Source organism: Tasmannia lanceolata, unplaced genomic scaffold (genome assembly GCF_043159265.1).
Source record: "Tasmannia lanceolata isolate RefF3 unplaced genomic scaffold, GAP_Taslan_0.1 ptg000005l, whole genome shotgun sequence".
Taxonomy (NCBI): Eukaryota; Viridiplantae; Streptophyta; class Magnoliopsida; order Canellales; family Winteraceae; genus Tasmannia; species Tasmannia lanceolata.
The window spans coordinates 3,288,348-3,316,010 of NW_027518682.1; the positions used below are offsets into that span (position 1 = coordinate 3,288,348).

Consider the following 27,663-nt stretch of genomic DNA (forward strand, 5'->3'; position numbering starts at 1 on the left):
AAATAGAAACTATAAGTTACAGGCAAATGAAAATTGGGAGAGTGTGGAAAAAGTTGCTCCAACCATTTTTTTTTTTTTTTTCCACTGTCCTGCAACCACTTTCCTGCAAGAGGGGAAAAAAACAACCAACTCGAAAAACAAACGATTTCAATGCGTTCAAATTCGTCGAACATGATTAGTCGACCCAAAAATCATTACCAATGAAGTGTCTTTAGGACCTGTCAAGCCATGGGATTTAGTGGGTGTTGGTCTAACTGAACACATGTATATCAACTCATCGGGACCATACATGTGCTAAGTGGACTCATGACCAGCAACAAAAGATGGTGATAAAGTCACCCCCATTCTAGGATAAATTCACCTACCTGTACCAGTTGTGAAGCTACACGCAAAACAATGGTACAACCTCTCTCTCTCTCCAACATGAACAGTTGGTGGGGCCCTGATTGATTTAAATCTTTGAACAAGTAGACCCCACCCATACTTAATTCTCACGAGATTTTATATGGAGTAAATTTTTCAAAATGGACTCTACGGTCCACATCATATGATGATCCAGACCGTCCATTTGATTGGCTACAACATAAATAGGTTGTGACCCAAATTTCATTCGCATAGGATTACCCCAACCCTATGATCTATGGAGGTTTCCATTAGCTCAGAGGGCAGAGATCGGAGGTTTCAACTTACATTAATGTTTGGATCATCGCATGGTGTGGTCCATACAGTCCATTTTAAAAAGTACTACACTATACAGGTTTTCATGTGTACTCTCTCTTTCTTATATCTTTGAACACAACCCTTAGTAGAGCCCAACAAGGAATTGTTTATATCCTTGAAGTAGGTGGAGACCATAAAAAGATCACTTGGGTTTGCTTTGATCGAAGCTCCAAACAATTCATTTGTTGCGACTCGTTAAAGAGTGGCCTAAAAATTACATTTATTACATGATTTTGCTAACGCCTGGAAAATGAACCGTTAAGGAGGGGACTTTTTTAAGCAAAACAAAAAATAAAATGAAGTTTCCAATGGCAAAGGGGTGGTGAGTCTAGAAACAAAAGGCCCGCTTCAGACCATCTGCACGTTGGGCAAGCACCAATTCAAGGCTCGACTTCATAATGAGACATAATGGGGAGGGGACGGTGAACTTAGTTCGCTCATGGCGGGTGTACTTATATGAGATTGAGTCTTGTCTACCCTGAACTCTGCATTTCCACTTCCTCGGATGACCGGAATACTGGGTGCAAGTATGCATTCGCCAAGTATTCGTTAATGTTAAGGTTTGGTTCCGAAGCTCGCTCCAATGTGTCCTTCGCCATGGCTTCCTGAAATACAAACAAGAGACTTAAAAAGTAAAATACAGAAAAGAAAAACACGAATGCTGAGAGAAACAAATGGTATTGCAAGATTTTGCCAGTACACATCACATGGCTCTGGGGCCCAATCAGTTATCCACAGTGTGGAATTCTTGCTTTGCTGTGTCTGTGCACATACAGCGGCCCCCCATCGTGAATTGAATGAAACAAAAGCTACTGGCTTAGTAGCTTTTGGATCATTAAGAATCCTGTGACACTCAGATACAATCTGAAACATGATATAAGAAAATTGTATAAATACTAGTTGGGGCATACTTAATTGAGAATCCAAACAAAACAAAAACAAACATATGACATCCATGCCAATCAAACTAGGAAGTAGAAACGAGTATGAACAGCATGTGTTGCCATATAAGAGAAAATGCAAGGTTTTAAATTTCAGTTTCGGTTGCTGCCAAGGAAATGGATATGTTTTGGCTCCAGTTGGGAATTTTGGTGAAAATCAAATAAATCCATGGAAACATATGGAAACCCATGTAAATGATAGAATTTTAAGATGAAACTTAAGGAAATGCTAGAATACATACTTAAAAACCATTGCATAAGCCAGACAATCATCCATAATGGTTTAATAACATCCAACATCTAGTGACATGAGCTGTCGCACATGTCTAATAATAATTCAGCACACACCACATTTCACATGTAATTTATATAATATGTATCACAATAGATGCACCACATTTCATATGCAATTCATCTAAATGTAACTATGTAACACATATTGATACAGTATACCACTAATGCACTTACGATTTGGATGTTGTATGTGTTTCAGTTTCAATGTCATTTAGGTGAGGATGGAAACAGAAACATTTTGGTCATTTCGTGTTGATTTCGGTGGGAATTTAAAACTGTGGAAAAATATAACGCATTTGCATTATAAATCCCAACAATTTTACAAAGATATTTATCATCAAGCAACTTGAATATGCCACACAAGATTATCATATACGCATCTAGAAGACTTACCTTTCCCTCAAGCTCATCGATCTCATGTTCATAGAAATTAATCAAATCCACCTATGCACCACTAAGGCCAAGAAATCCGTTCTGGAACATGAAAAGAGAACAACCAATAAAATACTCAAAATTTAAGCAACAATCAAAGGCAACAAGATTGTACTGAAATTTGAGTCTTAATTAAAAGTAGGTTAGCTTGACAAGGATTTTTATCATCATGGGATTGTAAAATGATATACCATTCTACTTGGCCTTTTGTCTGGACTCGTTTCTAACTGAAGCTGGTTATAGTTCAGCTCGTTTTGGAGAATAACCTTCTGGCTCATGAGCTTAGCAAATTTGTTTGTATTGTAGACAACCTGAAAAATAACAAGCATCAATTATCATGAAATCAATACAATTATCCAAAGCAAAAACAACATATTTATCATGACGATAACTATAGTGACAAGTGACAACATCTGCAAACCCCTTCCATGTCATGCAAAGTAACATTACTATTTTCAACAAATTTAATTACAAGAATGAATACTACCTGGTGACCAATATAATGGTTGGGGTGGTTAGTTTGGAAGAAGTGGTCCACAGTCTCTGACAATGACTGGCCTGAAACATGTGGCACATTTCTGACCACTACCTGCAAAAATAACCAGAAACCAAATTAAAAAAATTTGTGAGCTTCAAAAAACTCCACAACCATTGGCTACAATGTTAGAAGTGGGATATCACATTACAGCATAGTCGAGACATGAAGTAAGAACTATTTATAATAAAGTGTAGATCATGAATCACCATAATGCACAATCATCATAAAAAAAAAAAAATAGGCAGAACTTACTTCTATGCTTGCATGAGCTTTTATCCTTTTTCATTATTACATTAATGAATAATACAGCACAGATTTTTCATTTTGAACAGTAACGCATAACTTGAAAAAAGTGTTTCCTTGGTAAATGCATCTTGAACACATAATCATGCCTCAAAGACCATGCTTTGAGACCTAGAAACAGATTAAAAGTCACATAACCTCATATCTGAGGAGTCTAGGTAACCAACTGTAACAGGACCATCAAAGACGAGCAAAGATGAGGAAGCCCACTGCTAGTGGATTTGTGAATTCAGAGTAGTAGGGTTCTGCCAACCAATTTGATCACACCCCAAACTCTTTGTAATCACACCCGGATTCCTGTGGGACTTAAAAGCTTAAAGCGTCATTTCCATTTCCAATAAAACTAGCTTGCGCACCATACATCCCAAAGGTCCTAAGGAAGTTAGTTGTATTCCCTGCATTTTCATCGTTCCATGTAGAAGCGAACATTATATGTTACCAGAACATAAATTTGTCAGCTCCAGATGACTTGGAGTTGAAGTTAGCAGAGTAAGAAGCAAAACAAATGGCAAAACATGAGTGAGACATGAAGACCCTAGATAAAGAGGTAGAGACAAGAAATGGATAATGAAGCAGGAAATGTTGGGAGAAGTGCATCATATCCATGGGAAATGTTGGGGAACGAACAAACATGCTTTGCAGCATTATACACACACAATGTGTTTCCCTTGCACTTCTTCGAGATCTCCTAGCATCTTCCCAGACTTCTCCTTGGGTTTCACATTTTTGGGGAAACTATTATAAAATTCATTTTCGATTAGCTATTATAGGAGAAGTGTTTCTCCACTCTGGAACTGACATCCTTGCTTTCGTGATCATAGCTCTAATAATTGCATCTTTTTTCAAAATAACTAGGAAATATTACCGAGATCGAGATGGACCTCATACTACCGTTAGATTAGTTTTTCAGGTCACCCTGACCATGTTGTAGACATTCTTAGTGCAATGCGCTCAACTTTGCACTCTAGAGACGACAACCAATTTATATCAGTTATCTAAATGAGAGCTCAATGAGTCACTATAGTACATGGTCATGACATTTTTTCCCCTTCTCCAATAGAGCAATAGTTCACCCACCCACATTTATTCAGAATATATCTATGATAGTTTCATTTTCCTTTCAGGTTTTTATGCATCCATGATCTGAAAGTAATTACAAGAAACTCCACTAAACCTCCACTTGTCTCTTCATAGTTTTATGCAGAAAGTATGCTTAGAAAATGGTAAATGCATATTGATGACAGTCAAAGTTAATTTGTGCATAAAGTTATGTCATGATATATTAGTACTCTCACAAGGTATCATTTTTAATCTCTTTTGTGGAATTCTTTTTGAAATGGAATTCTTTTGTGGAATTCTTACGTTTTGGTTTATCAAATTTGATGAAATCTATAGGTTCGACCAGTTTTTCATTGATGGATTCACTGTTTTCTTTTGGGTGGCTTAGATTGATCAATATCATTTTTAAATCATGTAGTAAATTTAATTTTTGTTGCTTCTTTATAGTTTTGAGAAATGTCAGTTTTTTTTTAAACGATTTCCTATCTGCTATAGTAGATTATTCTTATGTTTTCTATTGACATTTTTGGGGGATATTTTTGCATCCTTGAACCATTTCTGTTTGCAGGTTAAATTGATCAATATAAATCTGTTCCAGGGGTGGTTCTGATCACAAATCGAATGTGAAGTCCCGCCCAAGAAACTGATCAGATGGTTGGGGGAGATACAATACATGTCCTACTTCCTAACAGGTTTTACTCCATGTTAAATATTCAATTTAGTTTTTTCTGATCTCTTCATATATTTTTGACCAATTTCAACATTTAATTTGTTTTCTAATCCCCAAATGTATATTTCACTTCCACTTACTGTGTCCCACCTCCCATGTACAGTAGGTTTTGAGAATGGACCTAAATTGTGCTTCCTTCCGTATTTTATCTTCTTAATTTTAGACTTCCCCTTATTTTCCTACGTACACCCTCTCCTCATCTTACATAGACCCCTAGCAACCATATCCAGCCTATCTCCTATCTCATACAAGAATAAGAGTAAGAGTTTTTTTTTCCAATGGTAATAAGAGTAAGAGGTTCTACATTTTTATTTAGGGTTTTCACTTTTTGAATTTTATTCGAATGGATTAGGGCCATTTATTGGTCTATTGTTGTTCGTTTTTTTAGAGTAATGTTAGACAAGGTCCTACATTTTGTTATTGGGTTTTTTTTTAAATGGTTCATAACGCCCCATTTGTTAAATTGATTAGTTGTGCTCTTTGGATCATAGATGAATGGGCGATACTCTTTTTGGAGAGGATGAAATTGAGATACACTTTTGGAGAGGATCGAATTGAAAACATAATGTGGATTCCTTCATTTCATTTATTGGATGTTGTTATGTTTTTAATGTTCCCTTCATTGTTTCCATGCTCCTTTTAATGCACAACACACTTTCTGATTTTGTTATTTTTGAGAATTTCTATTTTTCATGTACTATTGCAAGGGGAAGGACTTTCTCTGTTGCTTGAATTTCCACTTTGATTCCAATAAGAGTTGTTAGGATTTGAGTTGGAGTATCTTTCGGTATCTTTAGTTGATATCATTAGGATTCTAATAAAATTTGTTCATGAGCTCTCTCAGATTTTCTTATTTTAGGTAAGAGGTTGTGATGTGAAAGTGCTTCCTACATGTAAGACAAATCTACGTTCCCATGGCCGCATGGTTCTTGATTTATTTCTTCCCAAGTTTCCTTAATCTTATTTGCTGATTCAATATTGAGGTTTCTACTTTGGAAATCACTAAATAAGAATACTATCTATGATTTTTTTTGCCTGTAATTTTAAGGAAAATTTCTTCAATTATCACTTATCAAAATTTTCTTTGTTAACAAAATCCTGGAAAACGTGGTTGCGCCACGTGGCACCCCCCCCCACACACACACAAACGTAAAACTCTCTATTAGTTCCTTTCCTTAAGATTCCCGATTAGGAAAAAAAAGAGAAAAGTAGCTGATTTTTTGCCTAAATACTCTAGAGGAATAAATTGAGAATAATCTACTTTCCTAATCTAGAATTTTACTAATTCTCACCCCTTCTATATTCATCGGAGTGGCATTCTACCACTCCACGTTTCCTCTTCTCGATTTTCCATGCTTAAAAAGACATAAAAAGGAAGGAAAAAATGTCAATTAGAAGAACCGGTGAAAATGATGCATATAAAGGAAGAAGATAAACTGGTGAAAATGCTTGGGGAAACGGTTCTTTCCCAAAGGTGTTTCACATATTTCTATTCAAAAATTTCTATATTTCCATATATTTTCTCTCTTCACCTTCCGTTGAAACCCATTTATGACATCGCACATGATTTCACATTTTCTTTTTTCTCTGATCATGTGATCATGTTTGAAACCTCTATGTTCTATTAATTTCTTGCGTTGTATATGTGATGTAAATATTGTTATTGGCTTTATTTTGTTTTTGGTTTGCAGATCAGATCATAACCCTTGGGATGGAGGTGAGTAGATTTTGCCTCTTGATTTTTTCCTAATGTTTGAAGCTGATGTTATATGGAGCAGCTCCTCTAAGCAAGAAGATTATACAGGACTTCCAACAGTTTCTCTTTCTTTCAGGTAAAGGCAAAGAAATTTATATCGTTAGTTATAAATTAGCTGAGTGTAATTATTTAGTAACATTTGTCTCCAAGGTTCCGTGAGTTTGGGACCTTATTTTTTTTCCCTATTACTCTCTTAATGTTCAAGGTATTCTTAAGGTAGTCTTAGATGTTATTTTATTTTTCCTGTGATGGCGATCATGCATTATTTATTTTCTTCTCATTCTCTGATATTCAAGCTTTCGGGTTTGTCTAGCTATTTTGATCGCGATCTTGCAAGTTTTTGGGTCTTTTTCAGGACTTGCGTAAATCATTGTTTATTTTTCCTTTTCTTCTCAGCCTTTTTCTTCCCAATTTTAATATGTGTCATGACTTTTATTTAAACCTTAAAATTGTATATTATTTTTAAATATCTCCTATGTGTTCTGGGTTGAGCAGGCTTGGCAACTGGGAAAGAGGAGGATGTGAGTTTTTGATGTGAAGGTGGAGAGTGGAAAAGAAGGGTGAACGATATTAATTTCGGATAAATTTTACCTTCTGTTTGTTTCACATCCTTCCTTAAATTTTCTTTTAATTGATCTTGGGTATTGCATTACAAGTTTTCCTGTAATTCATGTCAAGTGTTTTGTTTCAGGGAAAGAGAGATCATGGGCTTCATTTTGTTGCCATGGAAGCATAAAAGGGTATATAAATAACTTCTATTTATATCATTATTGTTATTATCTTAGTTTATGGGGGAATATATGGAAAGTAAATTATTCTCTACCTATGATGTTTGGGCTATTTTGTCTTCAAATCTTATTTTCTTCCAAGCTTTTATGAATTTATCAAATATCAATTCAAAGTTTTTTGAATTAGTTACATGGGTTGCAAATATCCCTTTGCATTCCTTTCTAGATAAATACAACTTATCGACTCATTTTTGTTGTGTCTTTTCATGTTATAGTGATTATTGATGCCTTTTCATCTTACTGATCCCACCTGAATTTTGTAGTTGGACTCCATGCCGATTGCAACATCTCCTGGTGATGTCGATTGCCATATAATACTTGAGAACAATGGCAGCAAGCCTGTTGTTTTTTAATAGCAGAGATGCAGATAAGGTATGTATTAGAGGTCGAGCTCTGTGTCCCTGAGGCACAATCTTCTAAAAGACTTTTCCATTAGAAGAGCATGCAGAGTTTAGGTTTCTATGGTGCCCGGAAATATTGGCCAGCTGGATGGTCACTTTGTCCATCTTTTGTTGCTGTGAAGTTTCTAATTGCCCTCATTGTTGCTTCATCTACTCCAGAAATATAATCGTGCAGTACATTGATGATGATTTATGTAATGTAAAAGTAGGCCTTTAAGCCGGTGAAACTGAAATCGTCATGAAGGGTTGTGGACCCCGATCTGAGCAGGACGAGTGCGGCGAGGGACGTGAGATCCCCCCCTGCAATCCTCAAAGATCTCCACATGTGAAGGAGAGCTCTGCCAATGAACTCTCGAAACGGATGCCACCCTCATAGCATAGCACGAGTGGCGATATAAAAAGAAAGAGATATATCTTGATCCGGAGCCAAGGCTCTAAACCAAGACATACCTAAAATAAACTCAGAGTCGCCATCCATGGATAAACCATGTAACCAAAATAAATGCTCTGTCTGCAACGGATAACCAGAGATACAAAAGGTCCGTGCCTGATTACGAATGGGGAAGGTCCGAAGAGCACCCCCAATTCGTCCGAGTGCAAGCACTTGGTCTCTTATGCCATTTATTATTAACCTCTAAGAGTTTCGGACGAAAATCATACAAAATGGGAACGAAATATTCCCGAGTGGACGTCTAACTAATCATGCATGACTCGGGGATGAAATAATAAGCACATATAAAACAAAAATAAAAAAATGTGTCGCCTAATCACAACTAGGTTATGAGTGACATACCTAACTGGGTGTCTAAGTTCTGATGTGCAAACACATGCAAGCTATAGCTAAAGGTATAGGATTAGTACAAGAAAGTAAGAAAACACATCAAATCATACAATAACAGCATAACAAACCCTGAGACTCTAAACCATTTAGCTCGAGTCCTTGGATGGTCTGATGTTCATCCAAAGAAGCCTACGTATCCCCGCCTCCGCAAGAATCAGAGCAACGTAGTTCTTTGCGCCTATTCTAAGCTATGATGCCTAAGACACCTAGACTCAATCTAAAAGACCGAACCAGTTATTAAAGTTTCTTGTACGATTATTTAAATTCCAGTGAATTGTGGATTTTAGGACACCCTATATGCCCTAACTAAATGCAGGTTAGCCCTAAGCTAATGTAGGTGGTTCCTACAACCTATGTGTAACTAGGCTGTATTTCCTAAGAAAAACAATGGGTTGACTAACGCATCATATTCTAGTCATCAGTCGGCGATGTGAATCGCCAACTGACCGGACGGAGGCGCTCCTATAACTCTAGGACAAACCCCTAACTCTAAAACAATCACAAACAAGCACACAACAAATCAAAGACAAAACCCTAACTCTAAAACTCTCTATCTAGGACAAAGTCCTAACTCTAGATGAAGATTTTTTTCGAAAACAAAATTTTGAAAGATTTTTGGTATTTTTTTTAAAGGGTTAAATGATTTATTTACAAAGTTTGGCTGGACTTGGGATATGTATCCCAAGCTGCACTACGTACCTCGTGGAAGAGGATCAAGCCAACGTAGTTCGAAAATCGAACTCTCCTAATGCGCTATAAAATAAGCACTCAACACTTTAGATGAGTTAAGGTTTTTTTAATGCTTTTCAAATATTTTTGATATTTTTAAAGTTTTCAAATGTTTTTTTTTTAGTTTCGAATTTCTAATGTTTTTGGATCTTAAAATATTCCAATGCTTTTGGATCTTTAGATGTTTTCAATCTTAAAGGGAACACGCAAGTAACACCACAAACTAGGGCAAAGTCCTGAATCTAAAGGGGAAACCCCAAACAAACAACAAGCAATTAGCGTCTCAAAGAGACGGACCACAACAAGAAAGTTAGTGTCCCAAGAACAGAGAAAACGAATCTAAGATCTCAAACGAGCAAAGCTCTAATGAGACTGAGTTAGTCTCTAATCAAAAAAACTCCTAACTAATAACACTAGGGAGGGAGTACAAATGAGTCAGAGACTCTCTAATAACACTACCAAGTCAAAGAAAGTCAAAGACTCGCTCTAAAAGAGGAGGCCGCACTAACATGAGGCTATGTAAGCCTCCTAAAGGGGAAACTCTCTATATATGAGACAAGGCTTGTCTCTGAGACACAAATGACGTAAACAAGGGTTCTGATGAGACTGGGCAAGTCTCCTATATACAAAGGAGGGGTATGCTACTTGGACTGAGCAAGTCCCCTAAGGATGGGCTTGGGACGGGTCTCTAACTTTAGTGACCAACAAGAATGGTTCAACTAGATTCAAGTAGCTAAAGGCGCCTAGTATGGGAATTGCTCCTGTAAGATTGGGACCCAACTACTCAGTTGCTGCTCTGCACAAACTGCCCCCTTCCAATGGCATGCTCCGACACTGAATTGAAATGACAAGCGTCCAATGTTCAATTGTGGGTTGGCACTCTTGGGAAAAATTCTATTGGCTCAGCACAATTAGCAAAGCACAATATCCACCACTAGCGCTTTGCGCGAAATGCCAAATCCATGCCTTGAGAAATTCCAATATAGCACATTCAACAACCTTGAACACTGCAATTCCTCGAAATCCAATAATGTTCCAGCAAAGGACAGCAGCCAGGGACCATCAAGTAACAGAAACAACAAGATTGCAACACTTTAATTCACAAAGACAATTTCACAAGCAGGTTCAAGATCCTTGAAACCTTAGGAATAACCCTAAGCTTCCAAGTGTGACACGCAATTCATTAACCAAAGACAAGTAAATGTGGCCTATCTACCTTGTCCTTTTATCAAACACTTGCTGGACCATCACTGTGAGTTATTTTATCAATAGTCGGTTGAATGTGAAATTGTAGCCATTCATTTCAAAAGCTGGGAACCCTCACTTCCACTCACTGCTATCCAGTAGAGTTCAAGACTAAAAATTCAAAGAACATGCAATAGCAATATCAAGGCAATATGAACAGTTGATTGAAAAGTTTATAAGAGCAGGTACGATTATTAGAGCATTATACTATAACCCCACTGATACAGTAGGATTCACGAGCATTAAAGATGGACAAATATTTCAGCTAAGCGAAACATGCTGATTTCATATGAGGACAATTGGTTAATTCACTATGAATGCAACCAACAAACATATCCAAGAAAATCAGATCACTCCTAAAATAAAAGATCAATGAGAAATCATGTGATTCATATCTCCATACCCATGACATAGGGTCAATTGATAACCCAGATATTTGCATGACATGGGTCCAAATAGTCATTACATTAGCATTTTCCATTTGATACAAACAATTTCATCATCCATTATCCATAAAACATTTAAATTAATCCAGGAAACCAAAACTTTTCGTTTTCAATGGCTAATGACCAAAACAGAGTCCAAATTACGGCATTAAACCTGATCTATTCACATAAATCAACTTATGATACCAGAAAATCATTAGCATTACAATCAACTTTTATCTCTCATAACAGATCGACTAACTTGTGATCCATTTATAACATGAAGCAAAGTAGAGATTTAGGTTTCAATGCTTGAAACCAAAACCTATTCAAGATCAAACTAAAATAGGACATCAACACTTATAACACAAACAAAACAATCAAGCTAATTATATAAAAATAAATAAAATAAAATAAAAATACCTGAAACTGCAGAATTTAACGCCTCTTTCCTTTCTTCCAATATAAATAATGAAATTGAATATGCCGATGTAATTCACCTGACCAGAACTCTTAAAGCTGTGAAATGCTACCTGACCGGAGCTCCGGCAATTCAGCCGGAATTTAGCCAAGGAAGATGAAGAATGGATTATGGTTTAGGGTTAAGGTTTGGTGAAAACGGGTTTGATAGGATGATAGAGATGGGTTAGAATACAGGGGAGAAGATGGGTAAAAATGGGTTTGGCTGGGATTATAAAGGTGGCTGGGATGAGGGATTTGAGGAATCCGGTGGAGAAGAAGATGGAGGAGGTGGGTGGAGGAAAAATGGTCGGTGATGGTGGCTTGCCGGAGGTGGAGGCGATGCTCTCTCTCTCTCTCTCTCTCTCTCTCTCTCTCTCTCTCTCTCTCTCTCTCTCTCTCTCTGTGTGTTAGGGTTTCAATGGAGAATGAGGGAAATGGGCTTGAAGCAAGAGATGGAGAAGAGGGTCTGCAGATATGGGTTTGAGGTGGGTTTCGATGGATTATAAAGGTGGCTGGGATGAGATGATGGTGGAGGTAACCGCTGGCTAGAGTAGGTGAGGGTGGCCAGAGATGGTAGATCCGGTCGGATTTGGGGATTTCTCACCGGAGAAGATGGTGGTGGATGTGGGTTTGGTCGGTTGATGGCCGTTGGGGTGGAAATGGGTTTTTGAGAGAGAAGATGAGCGAAGAAGATGATCAGAGCTAGCGGATGTGGTGGTGGTTTGAAGGTGGGGTATTGGCCGGAGGTTTGGAGGTTGGGCAGAAAATGGTGGTGGTCGGAGAATATGGGATATGGTTAGAGGTATAAGGAAAAATGGGTATGGAGGTGGAAGAAGGTGGTGGTGGCGGTGGGTGAAGCTTGAAGATTGCGGCTGGGTTTTGCAATGGTTTTGGGTGAAAATGATGGTTTGGGTAGTGAAGAAGAAAAGAAAAAAAATGAAGGTATAAGGAGATGAAGGGAAATCAGAGAGTTGGAGGTTTTGGGGTTGATGAGGCCGGAGAATGGCCGGAAGCAATGGCCACCTTCTTCTCCTTCAATCTTCTTCTCTCCCTCTCTCGGCTCTCTGCTTTTTTTCAAGAAGTTCTGCTCCCTCTCTCAGCTCTCTCTTTTTTTAAGAAAATGGGCTCTCCCTCGAAACCCTAATCGGTTGGCTTTTAATAAGCAAGGCGATAAATTTCGCCCCCCTCTTTCCTCTAGGACAGCCCATTCTTAGCATATTTTATGCCTACTCTTTCCTACAGGGGGGGTGGTCTCGGGTATAGAATGGACCCCTAAGAGAAATGATATATTTGACCCCATTTCCTCCCTGGACAACCTTCTCTAATGCATTTTTTTAACCTATCAGGGGGGCCCAAGTAGAAAACAGGGGGGAAAAATCTTTGCAAAAAATATCTTCTCTCCCTTTGATCTTAACCCTTCAAATCACCTTTTGATTCAAGGGTTAAGATCAAAAAAATCCTAACCACCTAGGAAGCTTCCAAGGACCCCGATCCAAGATACAGTGATGAGGAAACGAGTCCCCACACCATCTAGATCTCCACAACGTGAAGGAGAGCTCTGCCAAGGAACTCTCGAAACGGTTGCCACCCTCATAGCATAGCATGAGTGGCGATATAAAAGAGAAAGAGATATATCCTGATCCGGAGCCAGGGCTCGAAACCAAGATATATCTAAAAATAACTCAGAGTCGCCATCCATGGATACGCCATGGAACCAAAACAAATGCTCTGTTTGCAATGGATAACCAGAGATACAAAAGGTCTGTGCCTGATGACGAATGGAGAAGGTCCAGAGATCACCCCCAATTCGCCCGAGTGCGAACACTTGGTCTCTTATGCCATTTTCATTAACTCCAAAGAAGTTTGGGTAAAAATCATGTGAAATGGAAACAAATATCCCCGAATGAACGTCTACCTAATCATACATGACTCGGGGATGAAATAATAAGCACGCATAAAGTAAGATCAAAGATGTGTCATCTAATGACAACTAGGTTGTGAGTGACATGCCTAACTGGTGTCTAAGTTCTGGTGGACATACACATGCAAGCTACAGCTAAAGGTGTAGGATCAGTACAAGAAAGTAAGAAAACACATCAAAACATACAATATAACACAACAAATCCTAAGACTCTAAACCATTTAGCTCGAGTCCTTGGATGGTCTGATGTTCATCCAAAGAAGCCTACGTATCCCCGCTTCCACGAGAATCAAGGCAACGTAGTTCTTCGCACCTATTCTAAACTAGGATGCCTAAGACACCTAAACCTCTACCTTAGACTCGATCTAAAAGACCGGACTAGTTCTTAAAGCTTCTTGTGCGATTATGTAAATTCCAATGGATTTTAGATTTTAGGACACCCTATATGCCCTAACTAAATGCAGGTTAGCCCTGAGCTAATGCAGGTGTTTCTTACAACCTATGTGTAACTAGGCTGTGCATCCTAAGGAAAACAATGGGATCACTAACGTGTCCAAGACCTAGTCATCAGTCGACGATGTGGATTGCCAGCTGACCGGACGGAGGCACTCCTAGCTAGGACAAACTCCTAACTCTAAAACTCTCTATCTAGGACAAACTCCTAACTCTAGAGGAAAATCCTTTTGAAAACAAGGTTTTAAAGTTGTTTGAACGATTTTTTGAAAAATTTAAAAGTCTATTTACAAAGTTTGGCTGGACTTGGGATAAAGATCCCGAGCTGCACTACGTACCTCGTGGAAGAGGATCAAGCCAACGTAGTTCGAAACGAACTCTCCTAATACGCTATAAAACTCAACACTTTAGCTGATTTAAGGTTTTTTAATGTTTTTCAAATGTTTTTGATATTTTTAAAGCTTTCAAATATTTTTGAGTTTCAAATTTCTAATGTTTTTGGATTTTAAAATATTTCAATACTTTTGGATCTTTAGATGTTTTCACTCTTAAAGGAAACACGCAAGTACAACCACAAACTAGGGCAAAGCCCTAAAGCTAAAGGGGAAACCCCGAACAAGCAACTAGCGTCTCAAAGAGACAAACCACAACACGTAAAGAAGTGTCCCAAGAACAGAGAAAACGAATCTAAGATCTCAAACGAGCAAAGCTCTAATAAGACTGAATTAGTCTCTAATAAAAAAAATCCTAACTAATAACACTAGGGAGGGAATACAAATGAGTCAGAGACTCTCTAATAACATTACCAAATCAAAGACTCGCTCTAAAAGAGGAGGCCACTCTAACATGAGGCTAGGTAAGCCTCCTAAAGGGGAAACTCTCTATATGAGACAAGGCTTGTCTCTGAGACACAAATGACGTAAACAAGGGTTCTGATGAGACTGGGCAAGTCTCCTATATACAAAGGAGGGCTCAAAGTATCCCTATCATCGCCCTATCAATGAATGGGGCTACTAATATCTAAGATGCATCTAAAAGACTAAGCAAGTCTACTATACAAATGATGGGAACGCTACTTGGACTGAGCAAGTCCCCTAAGGATGGGCTTGGGCTAGCGCCTTCATCGCCCTAGTAATGATACGCAAGATCAGGGCGACTAAAAAGACTATGTTAGTCTTCTACCTATAAGGGCACCCCGCAAATGAGGCTATACAAGCCTCCCAAGAGGAGGAACCTCTAGAGACAAAGCCTGTCTCCTAGAAGCGGACTTCTCTAATGAGACCAAGATAGTCTCCTAAATGATTGATCTTTCTGTTGAGACATAGCTTGTCTCTACAAAGAGGAAAAGAAACCTAAGGTTCAATGGTCTTCAAAAGACTAAGTAAGTCTACTACAACATCCCAAAGGAAATGGAACGGCATAATCAGTGACACTGATTACATTACCTGATGCCCACAATACTCCAAAGAATATTGACAGGTTATCATTGACAATACCATGATCATTGGCATCATTCAATCTAAAGATTTATGAATACAATCGCCTGACCGCTAGATGGTATTAAACAGAGCATCATATGACTACTGCTGGATTCTAGGCATTTGAGCATAAAATAAAAAAAGGAACACTAGAGTATATAAAAAAAAAGACTTAAGTTCCACTCTCAGACAAACACACAAAATCTCCCAACACTAAACAAATTTAAGTAAATGGACTCTCTCTTACAAATTATTTTTCAAACCAATGCAGCCACAGCAAACCCAAACAGATTTAGATGTCAATTAATTAAACTGGCAAAGGCAAGTTGAGTTCACATTATTTTGGTAACCAAACCAACAAGTTCACAATATTAAGATTTCCTAGAAGCTGCATGGATTGCCATGAATTATTTCTAAATTAATGGGATACCCATTTCTCAAACATTCGAGAGCAAAAGAATTAAGCATACATACCCACAATAAACGAGATCAAATGATACACACAATCAAACCCTCGACACGGGGTCTCCTATGAAATCAGATAATACTCATACTCATGAAACGGAGTAGAGTAATAATCTGATTTCCTACACCAATTAAGTATACATCCCTCCACCATCCATTCATCAGAAAATAAGATTGTCACCTTACATTCGAGAATCGAACTAAAATCTAAACCCATGAAGCAATGCCACAACAGCAGAAAACAAGACGAGCAATCATGCAATTTTTAATGATACAGGTGAAATTAGAGATATTACCTGATTCTCACAAATTGCAGAGAAAGAGTCGATTAGAAAGCAGTACTTGGTAATAAGATGAAACTGCTTCTTTAACGAACCTCTTTCCCTTTCTAATCAAACTTAGAGTGCCGCTGATGAAGGTGAAACAAGAGATAACTCAAGCAAATGATCAGATCTCTTCCAGAACAGGTCGAATCTAAGGCTTTTGGGAATGCAATTTCTGAATCTGTAACTTCAGAAAATGATCGGAATCCGATCAAATTTCAACCAGAGAAGATGAGGCTAGATCAGGAAAGGGAAAGTTAGGGTTTCGAAGTGGGTTTGGTGTGGTTGGTAATGGCAGAGATGGGTGGATTTGATGGAGGGTTTAGGTGAAACGAAAGAAATGGCAGAGGAGATGCAGATGGTGGTGGCTTATGGTGGTGAGATGGTAAGGAGAGGTGGGTTTGAAATGAACAGAGATGGGTTCGGTGGTAGAATGATGGTGTGATGGGGTTAGGTAGTGGTGGCCGGAGATGGGTGGATTTGATGGAGGGTTTAGGTGAAACGAAAGAAATGGCAGAGGAGATGCAGATGGTGGTGGCTTATGGTGGTGAGATGGTAAGGAGAGGTGGGTTTGAAATGATCAGAGATGGGTTCGGTGGTAGAATGATGGTGTGATGGGGTTAGGTAGTGGTGGCCGGAGATGGGTGAGGTGGAAGAAGGTCGGAGAAATGGGGTTTGCCGAAAATGGTGGCTGATTTGTGGGGATTAATGGTGGGATGGGGCTGTGAGGTCGATAAAAATGGGTTTTGTATGGAAGAGGGTTTGAATGGGTAAAAATGAAGGTGGGTTTAAGAGGTTGGGATTGTGGCTGAGATGGGATGGGAAGAAGACGGTGGATGGTTTGAGGTTGGAGAAGATGATGGTGATTGGGAGTGGAGGCGGTTGATGGCGTGGTCGGATCTCCGACGGGACAACCGGAGAAGATGGCTGGAGATGGGTGTGTGCCGGATTTCATGGTGGTGGCGACCGGAGAAGAGGAGATGGTAGAGGAGAAGAAGAAGGTAGTGGTAGATAGGGAGGTGCGACCATGGAGGAGTGATTGGTCGGAGATGGTAGCCGGAGATGGGACCGGTGTGTTCTTCCCTTCTCCCTCTGCAAAATGGTTTTCCCTTTCTCTCCGTTTTGGACGAAAAATCCTCTCCCCTCGAAACCCTACTTCGTGGGCTACTTAAGAGAAAAAAAATGATATTTTCGCCCCAGGCAGCCTACTCTAGTGCATTTACTACTACTCTTTTATACTACAAAGGGGGGTCTCGAGTAAGAAATGGGCATAAAATTATTTTCTCTCTGCATGCTCCTAACCCTATGATTTGATCCAATGGCCTATACGATTGCTTGCAAAGGAAGCAACATAAAATTGCCAAGAGTGCCCTCCTTTACGAGGGAAATGACATATTTCACCCCCCTGAACTTACACCACGACACTATCTTGGCTCGTTCACCAGGCAAACGCGCTCGGATCTTGACGAAATTTTACAGGGACCTTGGTGGGACCCTAAGCTAGCCTAAGGTGGAATTTAGGGTCCTAACACACTGATTTCAAAAAGTTAAGTACAAAACATGGAGGTGCAGGGCACGGTCAAAATGGGGTGTCTACAAGGGTAGATACCTAAAATCGTCATGTGATATCCCTTTCCAAAAATAAAAAGATTTTTCTTACAAAAGTACCATGCTATTCAAGACACTTGCAAAAAATTAAAAAGAACTTCAACAATTCCTTATCCCTCCGAGACACGATCATCATCCTAAAACCATCCGGATGCATCACTTGGAAATGCTTGGGCCAAAACCAACAGCTAAAGGAGATGGGAAGTCAGCTGACACAGAAGCATAATTTCCTAGAATGATTGTAGCCTCTATATCCAATTTAAACATGAAATAGTTAGTTTATGTCATGTTCTATGTTTCGCTACTTAGTTATACTATGTTTTCAATTTTCATTATTTATAAGAATTTGTTTAGGCCATAGTTTCCAGGTTTGTTGTTTGGTTCCATCAACGAGTTTGCTTTGCTATTAACATGTTCAGTTCTTGACATTGATTCACCAATGCCCTTTTTGTTTCGGAGTTTAAGAACCGATTGAGAGTCCAATATTCAGTTTTGGACTCAAAATACTAACACAGATGACAATCATTCACAAAGTTGCACACTAAAGAATATCTACCATAAATTTGGGAAAATCTTTATTAAAAAAAAAATTATAAAGCTTTCTTTTTTGGGCTGCCCTGTGCATTGCACGGGTCTGCAACTAGTTATATCCATAAAATCATATCTGATGATATCATTCAAAAAACAAAACAAAACAAAAAATCATATCTGATGATCTTTTTCACAAAAGACAGGAGCAATGTGCGGGCATCCCTAGAGAGCATAAGACCTGATAAATCACTCGCATAGAATTGATGACTATATGCATCGATTATGCCATCGACAAATTCAGAAAAGAAAAGCCTAAATCATCCTGTAAAAAAACAAAATTACCAAATTCATGGAAGAACATAAGGAAGAAAAGGATACCTAACAAAGCTGACGTGGACGCCGAGGCTCCGGTGAACGGCAGAGCAATCGATGCAGAGAAAGATCCCGTAGGTAACGGACACCCATGTCGGATTCTTCGCATTGCAATCGAAGCACATCTGAAACGGAAAATTGAAAGTAAAAATGATGAGATCTGATACATTTCCGTTCAGATCTGCGATTCTCGGACCAGATCTCAAGAATCGGAGCCATTTCAAGCGGGGAAATAAGAGAAATTGGGAAATGATTTGGGGAAATACCTTGTTCAATGACCTGGATTTCAGCTTTTTTAAAACCGCGTTTTTATCGTTGAAGCTTTCAGAAGCCATGAGAGACAGAGACAGAGACAGAGAGAGAGAGAGAGAGAGAGAGAGAGAGAGAGAGAGAGAGGAGGAATGGGTTTTGTACCGGAATCCCCCTCAGGGGCAAATGGTAAAAAGAAGAAAAGGAAAATATGAAGCACGACGATGGCTCCCTTATTCGCTATATATCTAGGGCGCTGATATTCCTCCTCCCCCCCCCCCCACTCCCCGACCGCTGGCTAACGTTTTCCCACCATTTGACCGGTCTCTCTCTCTCTCTCTCTCTCTCTCTCTCTCTCTCTCCACACACACAATAGGAACAGAAACCGTTGGTGGAATGGTGGGCCGAACAGAAACCGTTGGTGGAATGGTGGGCCCATCTTTGAACAACGTAGGCTCCGCCCATACCACACCATAGGATAATCCAAACCGTCCATTTGATGGGCTATAAATGTAAATAGGTTGCATCCCAAAATATTATTTCCATAGGCTGATCCTAGCCCTCCTATCTAAATAGAAACTACATCTTATGCAACCTCTATAGATTGTAGGGTTGTGATCATCCTACTGAAATGATTTTTGGGGCACAACCTATTTACATTGTGGTCTATCAAGTGGACGGTTCGGATCATCCTATGGTTTGGACGGTACACTTCATTTTGTGGGGCCTAAATTGTTACGAACCACACCATAGGATGATCCAAACCATGGACGGCTTGGATCATCCTATGTTGTGGACAACACGCTTCAATTTGAAAAATATCGGTGGGGCCTACGATTGGGCCTTAATGTTAGTGTATGACCAACTCCATAGGATTATCCAAACCATGGACGGCTTGGATCATCCTATGTTGTGGACGGGCCTTAATGTTACTGTACGACCAACTCCGTAGAATGATCCAAACCATTCATTTGATGGGCCACAATGTAAATAGGTTGTGCCCCAAAAATCATTTCCATAGGATGATCATAACCCTACAATCTATAGAGGTGGCATAAGATGTAGTTTCTATTTAGATTGGATGGCTAGGATCAGCCTATGGAAATGATATTTTGAGACGCAACCTATTTAGGTTTATGGCCCATCAAATGGATGGTTTGGATTATCCTATGGTGTGGTATGGGTGGGGCCTAAGTTGTTCAAAGATGGGCCCACCATTCCACCAACGGTTTCTGTTGGGCCCACCAACTGTTCCTGTTGTGTGTGTGGATAGAGAGAGAGAGAGAGAGAGTGAGAGAGAGAGACAGAGACAGAGAGACCGGTCAAATGGTGGGAAAGTGACATATACGTTAAATCCTAACTTTTAACGTTAGCCGCGGGGGGGGGGGATATCAGCGCCCTATATCTATATCTATATTTGGTTGTTGGAAGTTGGGTCGGGGATTAGGAGAAGAAAAAGTCAAAGGGGAGAAGACAAGAGGATTAGTTGGGTCGGGGATTAGGAGAAGAAAAAGTCAAAGGGGAGAAGACAAGAGGATTAGATTGGGAGAAGAATAGTGGAAGATTGACCTTGTGTGTTTGGTTGTGTGGCAATCCGCGAGAAGATTAGAGGAAGATGTGGGTGCCATTACCAAAATGGTAAGATGGGGTGTCACCATGTGGCACCCCCACCACATCTCGAAATTTAAAACCGCTTGATAAGTAAAGCTGAATGTGGTACACAATAGCTTTGCCATGTGGCCCCTTAAAGCTCGGGTGTCGCCATCAACTGCATCCCGAAATTTAAAACCACTTGATAAGTAAAGCTGAATGTGGTACACAGTGGCTTTAACACGTCGCCCCTTTATGCATAAAAGATTAATAATTATAGGAACTCTAAAGAAAATTATGTGATCTGATACTTTTATGTTCAGATCTGCCATTTTCAGAGCATATCTCGGGAATCAGAGACATTTCAAGAAGGAAAATCAGAGAAATTGGGAAATTATTCGGGGTAATACCTTGTTATCAGTTCTCCGATTCCCTCTAACCTGTGTTTTTATCGTTGTTATCGGACCTAGATTTCAGCTTTTTGAAAACTGCATTTTTATCGTTTAAGCTATCAGAAGCCATGAGGGCGAGAGAGATTCCTCGAGAGGAGGAAAGGGTTTTGCACGACTATGCTCGCTTTGCCGTTTGAAGTCCACCGAAATTCCCCGTCCTCCGATTTTGTGAAATTTTATGAACGTATGCCAAAATTACCCTCTAACCTTTATTAAAGGTGGTGGGGGGGGGGGGGGGGCGCTGCTGAGAAATGAGAGACTCTTTTCAATCTCAATGGTAGAGGGCAATTTTTCAGTTCCGGAAGGAAACACATGCATGAAATCAAAACTTTTGATATAGAACTTATATATTACTCTATACCGAGGGTTAGGATCATCCTATGAAAATAATTTCAGCGCACAACCTATTTACATTGTGGCTCAGAAAATGGACGGTTTGGATCATCCTATGGAGTTGGCCGAAAATTTTCGTTTCACCTTTTGATACCGTACAAACATCATTTCCATAGGCTGATCCTAGCCCTCCAGTCTATAGAGGTTTCCATAATTAAAAAGCATAAAGCAGGGGGTAGGATTGAAAATATGTGGGTTGAATGGGTGCCTTTGTTAAAAAAAGTAAAAAAAAGTGATGTGTAATTCTCATAGAATTTTGCGAGAAATTCAAATAATTCTCTCATTTTCTCTTCTGCTATATATATATATATATATATATATATATATATATATATATATATATATATATATATATATATATATATATATATATATAACAGTGCCCTTTTACAGCCTTGATCTAGTTGATAGATCACCCTTCGACATAATAGTTTAGACCCATAATGTTGCCTTATATTGGGGCACCATTTGGTATAGCCAGCCTTGCCCCTCTAAATTGCTTTGGATAGATAGGAAAGACATGTCTAAATTCCATTCACTTTACTTTTGACGTGATAGAATTTATGGAAAGGTTACTAAACCTGAAGTAAAGCAAAATCTGTATAAAATGAACCATGCCTACATGTATTGTTATTGTTTGTTCTATTTTAGTGATACTGGTATTTCGACTGCGGTGAAAAAGATCTTTGATACCTTACCTTAAATATCTATGATTACTCTCGTTGACAATTGTTCTGTGTATCTGATGGATACGGAAAGATCATACTCCTACGGTTCTTGTATCTCCCTTTTGTCATTTGTCAATCGATCTTTCTTTTTATCTTATCCTCTCTTTTGCTCCTTGATGGCCAAACGATTGGATCTTTCATAACCATCCAATTTCTCTCTCCTTTTGCCACTCCTTTCAGATTTCATCATCAATATTCTTCAAAAATATCCCTTCAATTATTCATGGGATGTGGGTAGCCAGTCAAACATTTCGAAATAATTGATTGATCAAGGGGGAGTTTTTTCGTCTCAAAATCCGAATAATATTCCTTACTTAAAGTGGTTGCATTCATCGAAAGGAACAAATGACGATGCAATTGGTTCAAATTTGACCATGGGGTATCTGGAAACAATATTTGATTATTTCTTTCATTCGAAATGGGCCCTTATTTTTTACATTCCATTTTTATTTGATTCTATTTCTATATTCTTTCCAGATCCAAGGATTAAACAATGAAAAAAAAAAGAGGAAATAGATCCATAGGTTCCATACCATGTTATAGAACTCATGCTTCATAGAAATATCAGATCAGATAGAGTCGACGCATGAAGCAGGTTCATTAACAATTCACATAATAGATTAAAAAAAAGTGCCAAAAAAGAAAAAAGCATTGACTCCCCTCCCATATCTTGCATCTATAGTCTTTTTGCCCTGGTGGATCTCTCTCTCATTTAATAAAAGTCTGGAACCTTGGGTTACTAGGCAATCCGAAACTTTTTTGAATGATATTCAAGAAAATAACGTTCTAGAAAGATTCATAGAATTAGAAGAACTATTTCTGTAGGACGAAATGATAAAGGACTACCCGGAGACACATATACACAAGTTTCGTATAGGAATCCATAAAGAAACGATACAATTGATCAAAATGCACAATGAAGATCATATCCATATCATTTTGGATTTCTCGGCAAATATAATCTGTTTCGCTATTCTAAGCTGTTATTCTATTATGGGTAATGAAGAACTTCTCATTTTGAATTATTGGGTTTAGGAATTCTTCTATAACTTAAGTGACACAATAAAAGCTTTTTCTATTCTTTTATTAACTGATTTATGTATCGGATTCCACTCGCCTTATGGTTGGGAACTAATGATTGGCTCGATCTACAAAGATTTTGGATTTGCCCATAACGATCAAATTATATTGAGGAATTGCCAATATAATTTGATCATAATTATATTGAGGAATTGTCAATATAATTTGATTAAAGAATGAATAAGATATTGAGGAATTGTCGATATGTAAGATCATAATTATTGATACGGGTCTTTTCCACATAAAAAGGGAATCTTTTGTTACAATAGAACCAGAAGTGATGTGGATTATTCAAGAATCGAAGTCGATTTGCTTTATAAAAAGAAGATATCAATGAACTTCTATGAAATGGTTTCACAGGATTCAGCCAATTGTTTCGATCGTGGGATATCATTGAGAAATAGGAATCAGTGTTATCGAAGGATTTCCTGCGATTATTTCTAGTATGGAATGAGTCAATCATCCACTTTGGTATCTTATTGAACAAAAATGGTGATATTGCTCCTCCATTGATCAAGATTTTCGATACTCGCAAAGAAAAAAGGAAGTAACTTAGACAAAAAGATATTATAATTTATTTTGTCGTTTGTCAGAATTCACTATTAATTAAAATTTAACAATCTACACTTCCTGCAAAAAGGTATTATAAGCCACGGACATCTGCCAATATATTGAAATCTTTTCGAAAAGTTCCTATTTAATGATTTGAAAAATAAATTTGGTGATAATAAAGAAAAATATTAGTAACAAATAACCTTGTTCTTGACGTGTTAAGCAACATCCGAGAGGTAGTCTCGGATATTTAGGGAAATGTTATCAGAACATCAATATATAACTTGCCATATATATTTGCACAAACCCAGCTGTCTTTTCTTATATGGGCTCCTGAAAGCTTTTTGGGAAATGTAAATTCTAAAATACCAGTTGGTTTGTGAAAAATATCAAAATATGGTTGTGCTGATATCATTTCCCTAAATTAAAAGCAACTTATACTTGTATTCATTTCTCTGATGCCTATGTTTCAATGGGGTTTGTGAAAACAGGTAAAGATAGATAATGGGGTTCTATTCATAGCTGGGAAGAAGAAGAAGAGTGACCAAGGTGAGAATAAAGAAGTGAAGCCAATACGAGTGGAGCGGAGAAGGGTGCGTTGTTGGAGAAAATTCACGCTCCCGAAGGACGCCAATCCAGATGATGTGAAGGCCACTTACAAGGACGGAGTTTTGACAGTCACCGTTGGCAAGAAAAAGGCTCAACAGGACACCTCTAAGCCCAAGACCATAGAGGTAGCGGTTTCATAGAGGAAGGGTCTCTTTGCATTGTGTCCTCAGTTCTACTGAGCTCGTATGTGGATGAGTTTTTGTTGTTGTAACAGAGCGTAATCTGCTTGCCTCGTGTATCTAATATGAAATATGTGAATAAAAGTGTGTTGCTTCCTTCTTCTTCTTTCCCATGTTACCTTCTTTCCTTGCAAAGCAAACACTACGTTGACAGAATATTAATTTGTAAATACTACATCAATCCTGAAAGTAATTGAATAGTGTAGACCGTTTATGTTAAGCACCACCTGCGCCCCAGCTACGTGATCTGATCCGTTGATCCGATTGCATCCATAATTTACCGGCCAAATTCAATCGTCGAACAGCTTGATTGGTCTTATGAAGCCAAAAATCTTTGCGGGTTCAGCAAATAAATGCTAACCCGTTGATTTTTGCCTTTTGCTAGGCAATAGCCTATGTCCACGAGAATGGTCTTCTTCTTCCTTTTAACAATGACACCAATATCAATTATAAGGAATATAACCCATCCAAGAGAAACAAAGCCCAAAAACTTCTTCGTTTTTGCCCTTGCCCGGTTGATGCGATTAGGGTTTAACCATCCATTTTGCCACACACCTATTAGAGGGTTAGAATTGTCAGAAATATTAGACTTTTGGGACCCATCCGTGGGTCCCATCTAAAACAACTGACCTGATGCATTGTTGAAAAAAAAGTGGCCCCACCCGTAGTTCTGAAATTAAACGGAGAACCTTATCCGGGTTCAGTATTAATGAATGAGAAAAAGCAGGTTCAACGTTCCGGCGTCTTTAACAGTAACAAATGGCATTGTTTCGGGCATAATGAGATAAGGATTGCACCTAACGACCGTTTCCAACAGAAGGAGAGAGACCATTTGCATGACTATTGAAATGGACTAAAATATCCTTACCTAACTGTTAAATTAACAAATAAATGATACTTCGACAAACACAAACAGTGAAACACCGGCCGGAGTGTATCCCTCTGGCCAATACGGCCTTGGATTAAGTAGGTTTTTTTTGTCACTTACGTAGACCCAAAATTTGCACCATTTTAGTGCTGCCTCTCTCAGTGCACGTGGCATCAAATGTGATCCCGTTCTTTTTGTTTTTTTGGTGACGTAGGTTCTCCCGCCCCATTGGAAGTATGGCACGTGGCCCTCACAAGGACCGTTGGAAGGCCAACACCTGTCCCCACTAGGTGTGGCACCTGGACCAATCAGGGACTTCCACCTGCCCTCCTTAGGTATGAGACCTGGTCCATACAGAGCCCACCACCTGTCCTAGACAGGTGGCTCAGAATCACTATAAATAGCCTTCACTTGTACTAAGGTGAAGGTCCTGAAATCTGAGAATCAAAACTCTAAGCTTTTGCTCTGACATTGCTCTGCACTCCTGCTCATACTGACTTGAGTGTCGAAGCGCCCGTCCGGAGTATCACTCCGGGTTGGTCCTCTGACCCTTTTCTTTCTTGTCTGTACCCTTGTGCAGCGCAGGACTCAACCAGCCCTTCAGTCGTGACTTATTAGCTCGGACCGTCCAGCCCTACCATAACCTGTTACCGATTTTAGGCCTAACAGATTTGGCGCCATCCGTGGGACCACCGCAACAAAAAGCTGTTCGACATCTTACTCAAGAAACAATGGTAGGACAGACCGGCAAGCGAGCACCTCCGACTTCTCGGGCTACCCGGGCTACGGCCCCCCGCGAAGGACGAAGTGAGCGACTGGCCTCGCAGGTAGAGGTCGGGGCGACCGTGGAGCGGACTTCGCCTCACTCGGACCGCTCAGACCCTACCCCGACCCCGAGGGAGATGCGAGCCCTTTTTCAAGAAATGACTGCTGTAGTTGCGCAGTTCAGGAACGCGGCTCCCGCACTCCAGCAACACCCAGTCGAGGTTTCTCGACACGTTCAGAGGGGAGAGAGCTCCCGCAGAGAACGCGCGTCTCCACCCCGGGACCAAACTCGTCACTCCACAAGAAGAGACCACCGCTCGCGGGACAGGAACGTGCGCCCTGAGCCTCGTCGGCATCACCGGTCACGATCTCCCTCCGTGCAGAAGCGTGGCAGTAAGAAAGACCCCATGCACGGAGAGGGATCGCGGCACCGGCGAAGGAGTCCGCTCAGCCAGTCCGGATCTGCAATGAGCCCATCAGCCATAAGGAGCAGACCTGCCCGTCAGGCCGAGCAGAGGGATGATCCAATGTTACTGAGGATCCAGAAGATCGACAATAGAATCGAAGAGCTGGCCAGAGATCATGGCCGCCCTGCTTCGAGGATCTTCAGTAGCAATCCTCCTTTCACAGACAGAGTACTCGGTGCGGCAGTCCCCATGGGCTTCAAGATGCCGCAGATCCCGCAGTACGATGGGACCACCGATCCCGTGGATCATCTGCAGACCTTCAGAACCACGATGCTTCTCCACGGGGCGTCGGACGGGTTCCTTTGCAGGGCACTCCCCACCACATTAACTGGAGCCGCGAGAGACTGGTACTCGCGGCTGAAGCCCAAGTCTGTGGACAATTTCGACGACTTCGGGGATGACCTGGCCCGACATTTCATGAGCAGTAGAAGACCTCGAAAGACAACAGCTTCACTGATGGCCCTGAGACAGGAAGACGGTGAGGCCTTAAAAGCGTTCGTTGGCCGGTTCAACAGGGAGGCCCTGCAGGTACCCAACCTGGATCCCTCCGCGGCAACGAATGCTCTTCTGGCCGGAGCCCGGTCCACTGACTTCAGAAGAGCAGTTGCCCGGCGCAATCCGCAGTCCCTGGCAGATCTGATGACCGGGGCGGAAGAGTACATATCCGTCGAGGAAACTCTCGCCGCCCTGGATTCCGTCAGCAAGAGAAGACCCGAGGAGAAGAACCCTGCCAAGCAACGTAGGGACGATAGGCCTCAGAGGAAGGAGAGCAGCCCGCCCTGGAAGGAAAGGAGCTCCCCCCGGCCCCGAAAGGAGAGGAGCCCCCCGACGAGGGAGCGCTACACCCCGCTCACCGCATCCAGGGCCCAAATCTTGGCAACCATTCGGAAGGAGGACTTTATCCGATGGCCGAAGA

At 40.0% G+C, this 27,663-nt stretch overlaps 3 long non-coding RNA genes across 3 annotated transcripts; 2 read left to right on the forward strand and 1 right to left on the reverse strand.

Annotated features, from left to right (window-relative positions):
• Positions 1-861: 861 nt before the first annotated feature.
• Positions 862-19,206, reverse strand: LOC143876487 (uncharacterized). The gene is made up of 7 exons (XR_013250397.1): positions 19,082-19,206; positions 18,822-18,940; positions 2,875-2,976; positions 2,579-2,698; positions 2,349-2,429; positions 1,421-1,584; positions 862-1,325 (listed from the first exon to the last, which is right to left on the reverse strand). It is a non-coding gene; the product is annotated as an uncharacterized LOC143876487 (long non-coding RNA).
• LOC143876484 (uncharacterized) lies at positions 4,844-8,168 on the forward strand. Its single transcript, XR_013250394.1, has 5 exons — positions 4,844-4,979; positions 6,709-6,849; positions 7,269-7,333; positions 7,465-7,513; positions 7,825-8,168. It is a non-coding gene; the product is annotated as an uncharacterized LOC143876484 (long non-coding RNA).
• Positions 19,207-24,194: 4,988 nt separating the features above from the next.
• LOC143876485 (uncharacterized) lies at positions 24,195-24,752 on the forward strand. Its single transcript, XR_013250395.1, has 2 exons — positions 24,195-24,258; positions 24,351-24,752. It is a non-coding gene; the product is annotated as an uncharacterized LOC143876485 (long non-coding RNA).
• Positions 24,753-27,663: the final 2,911 nt, after the last annotated feature.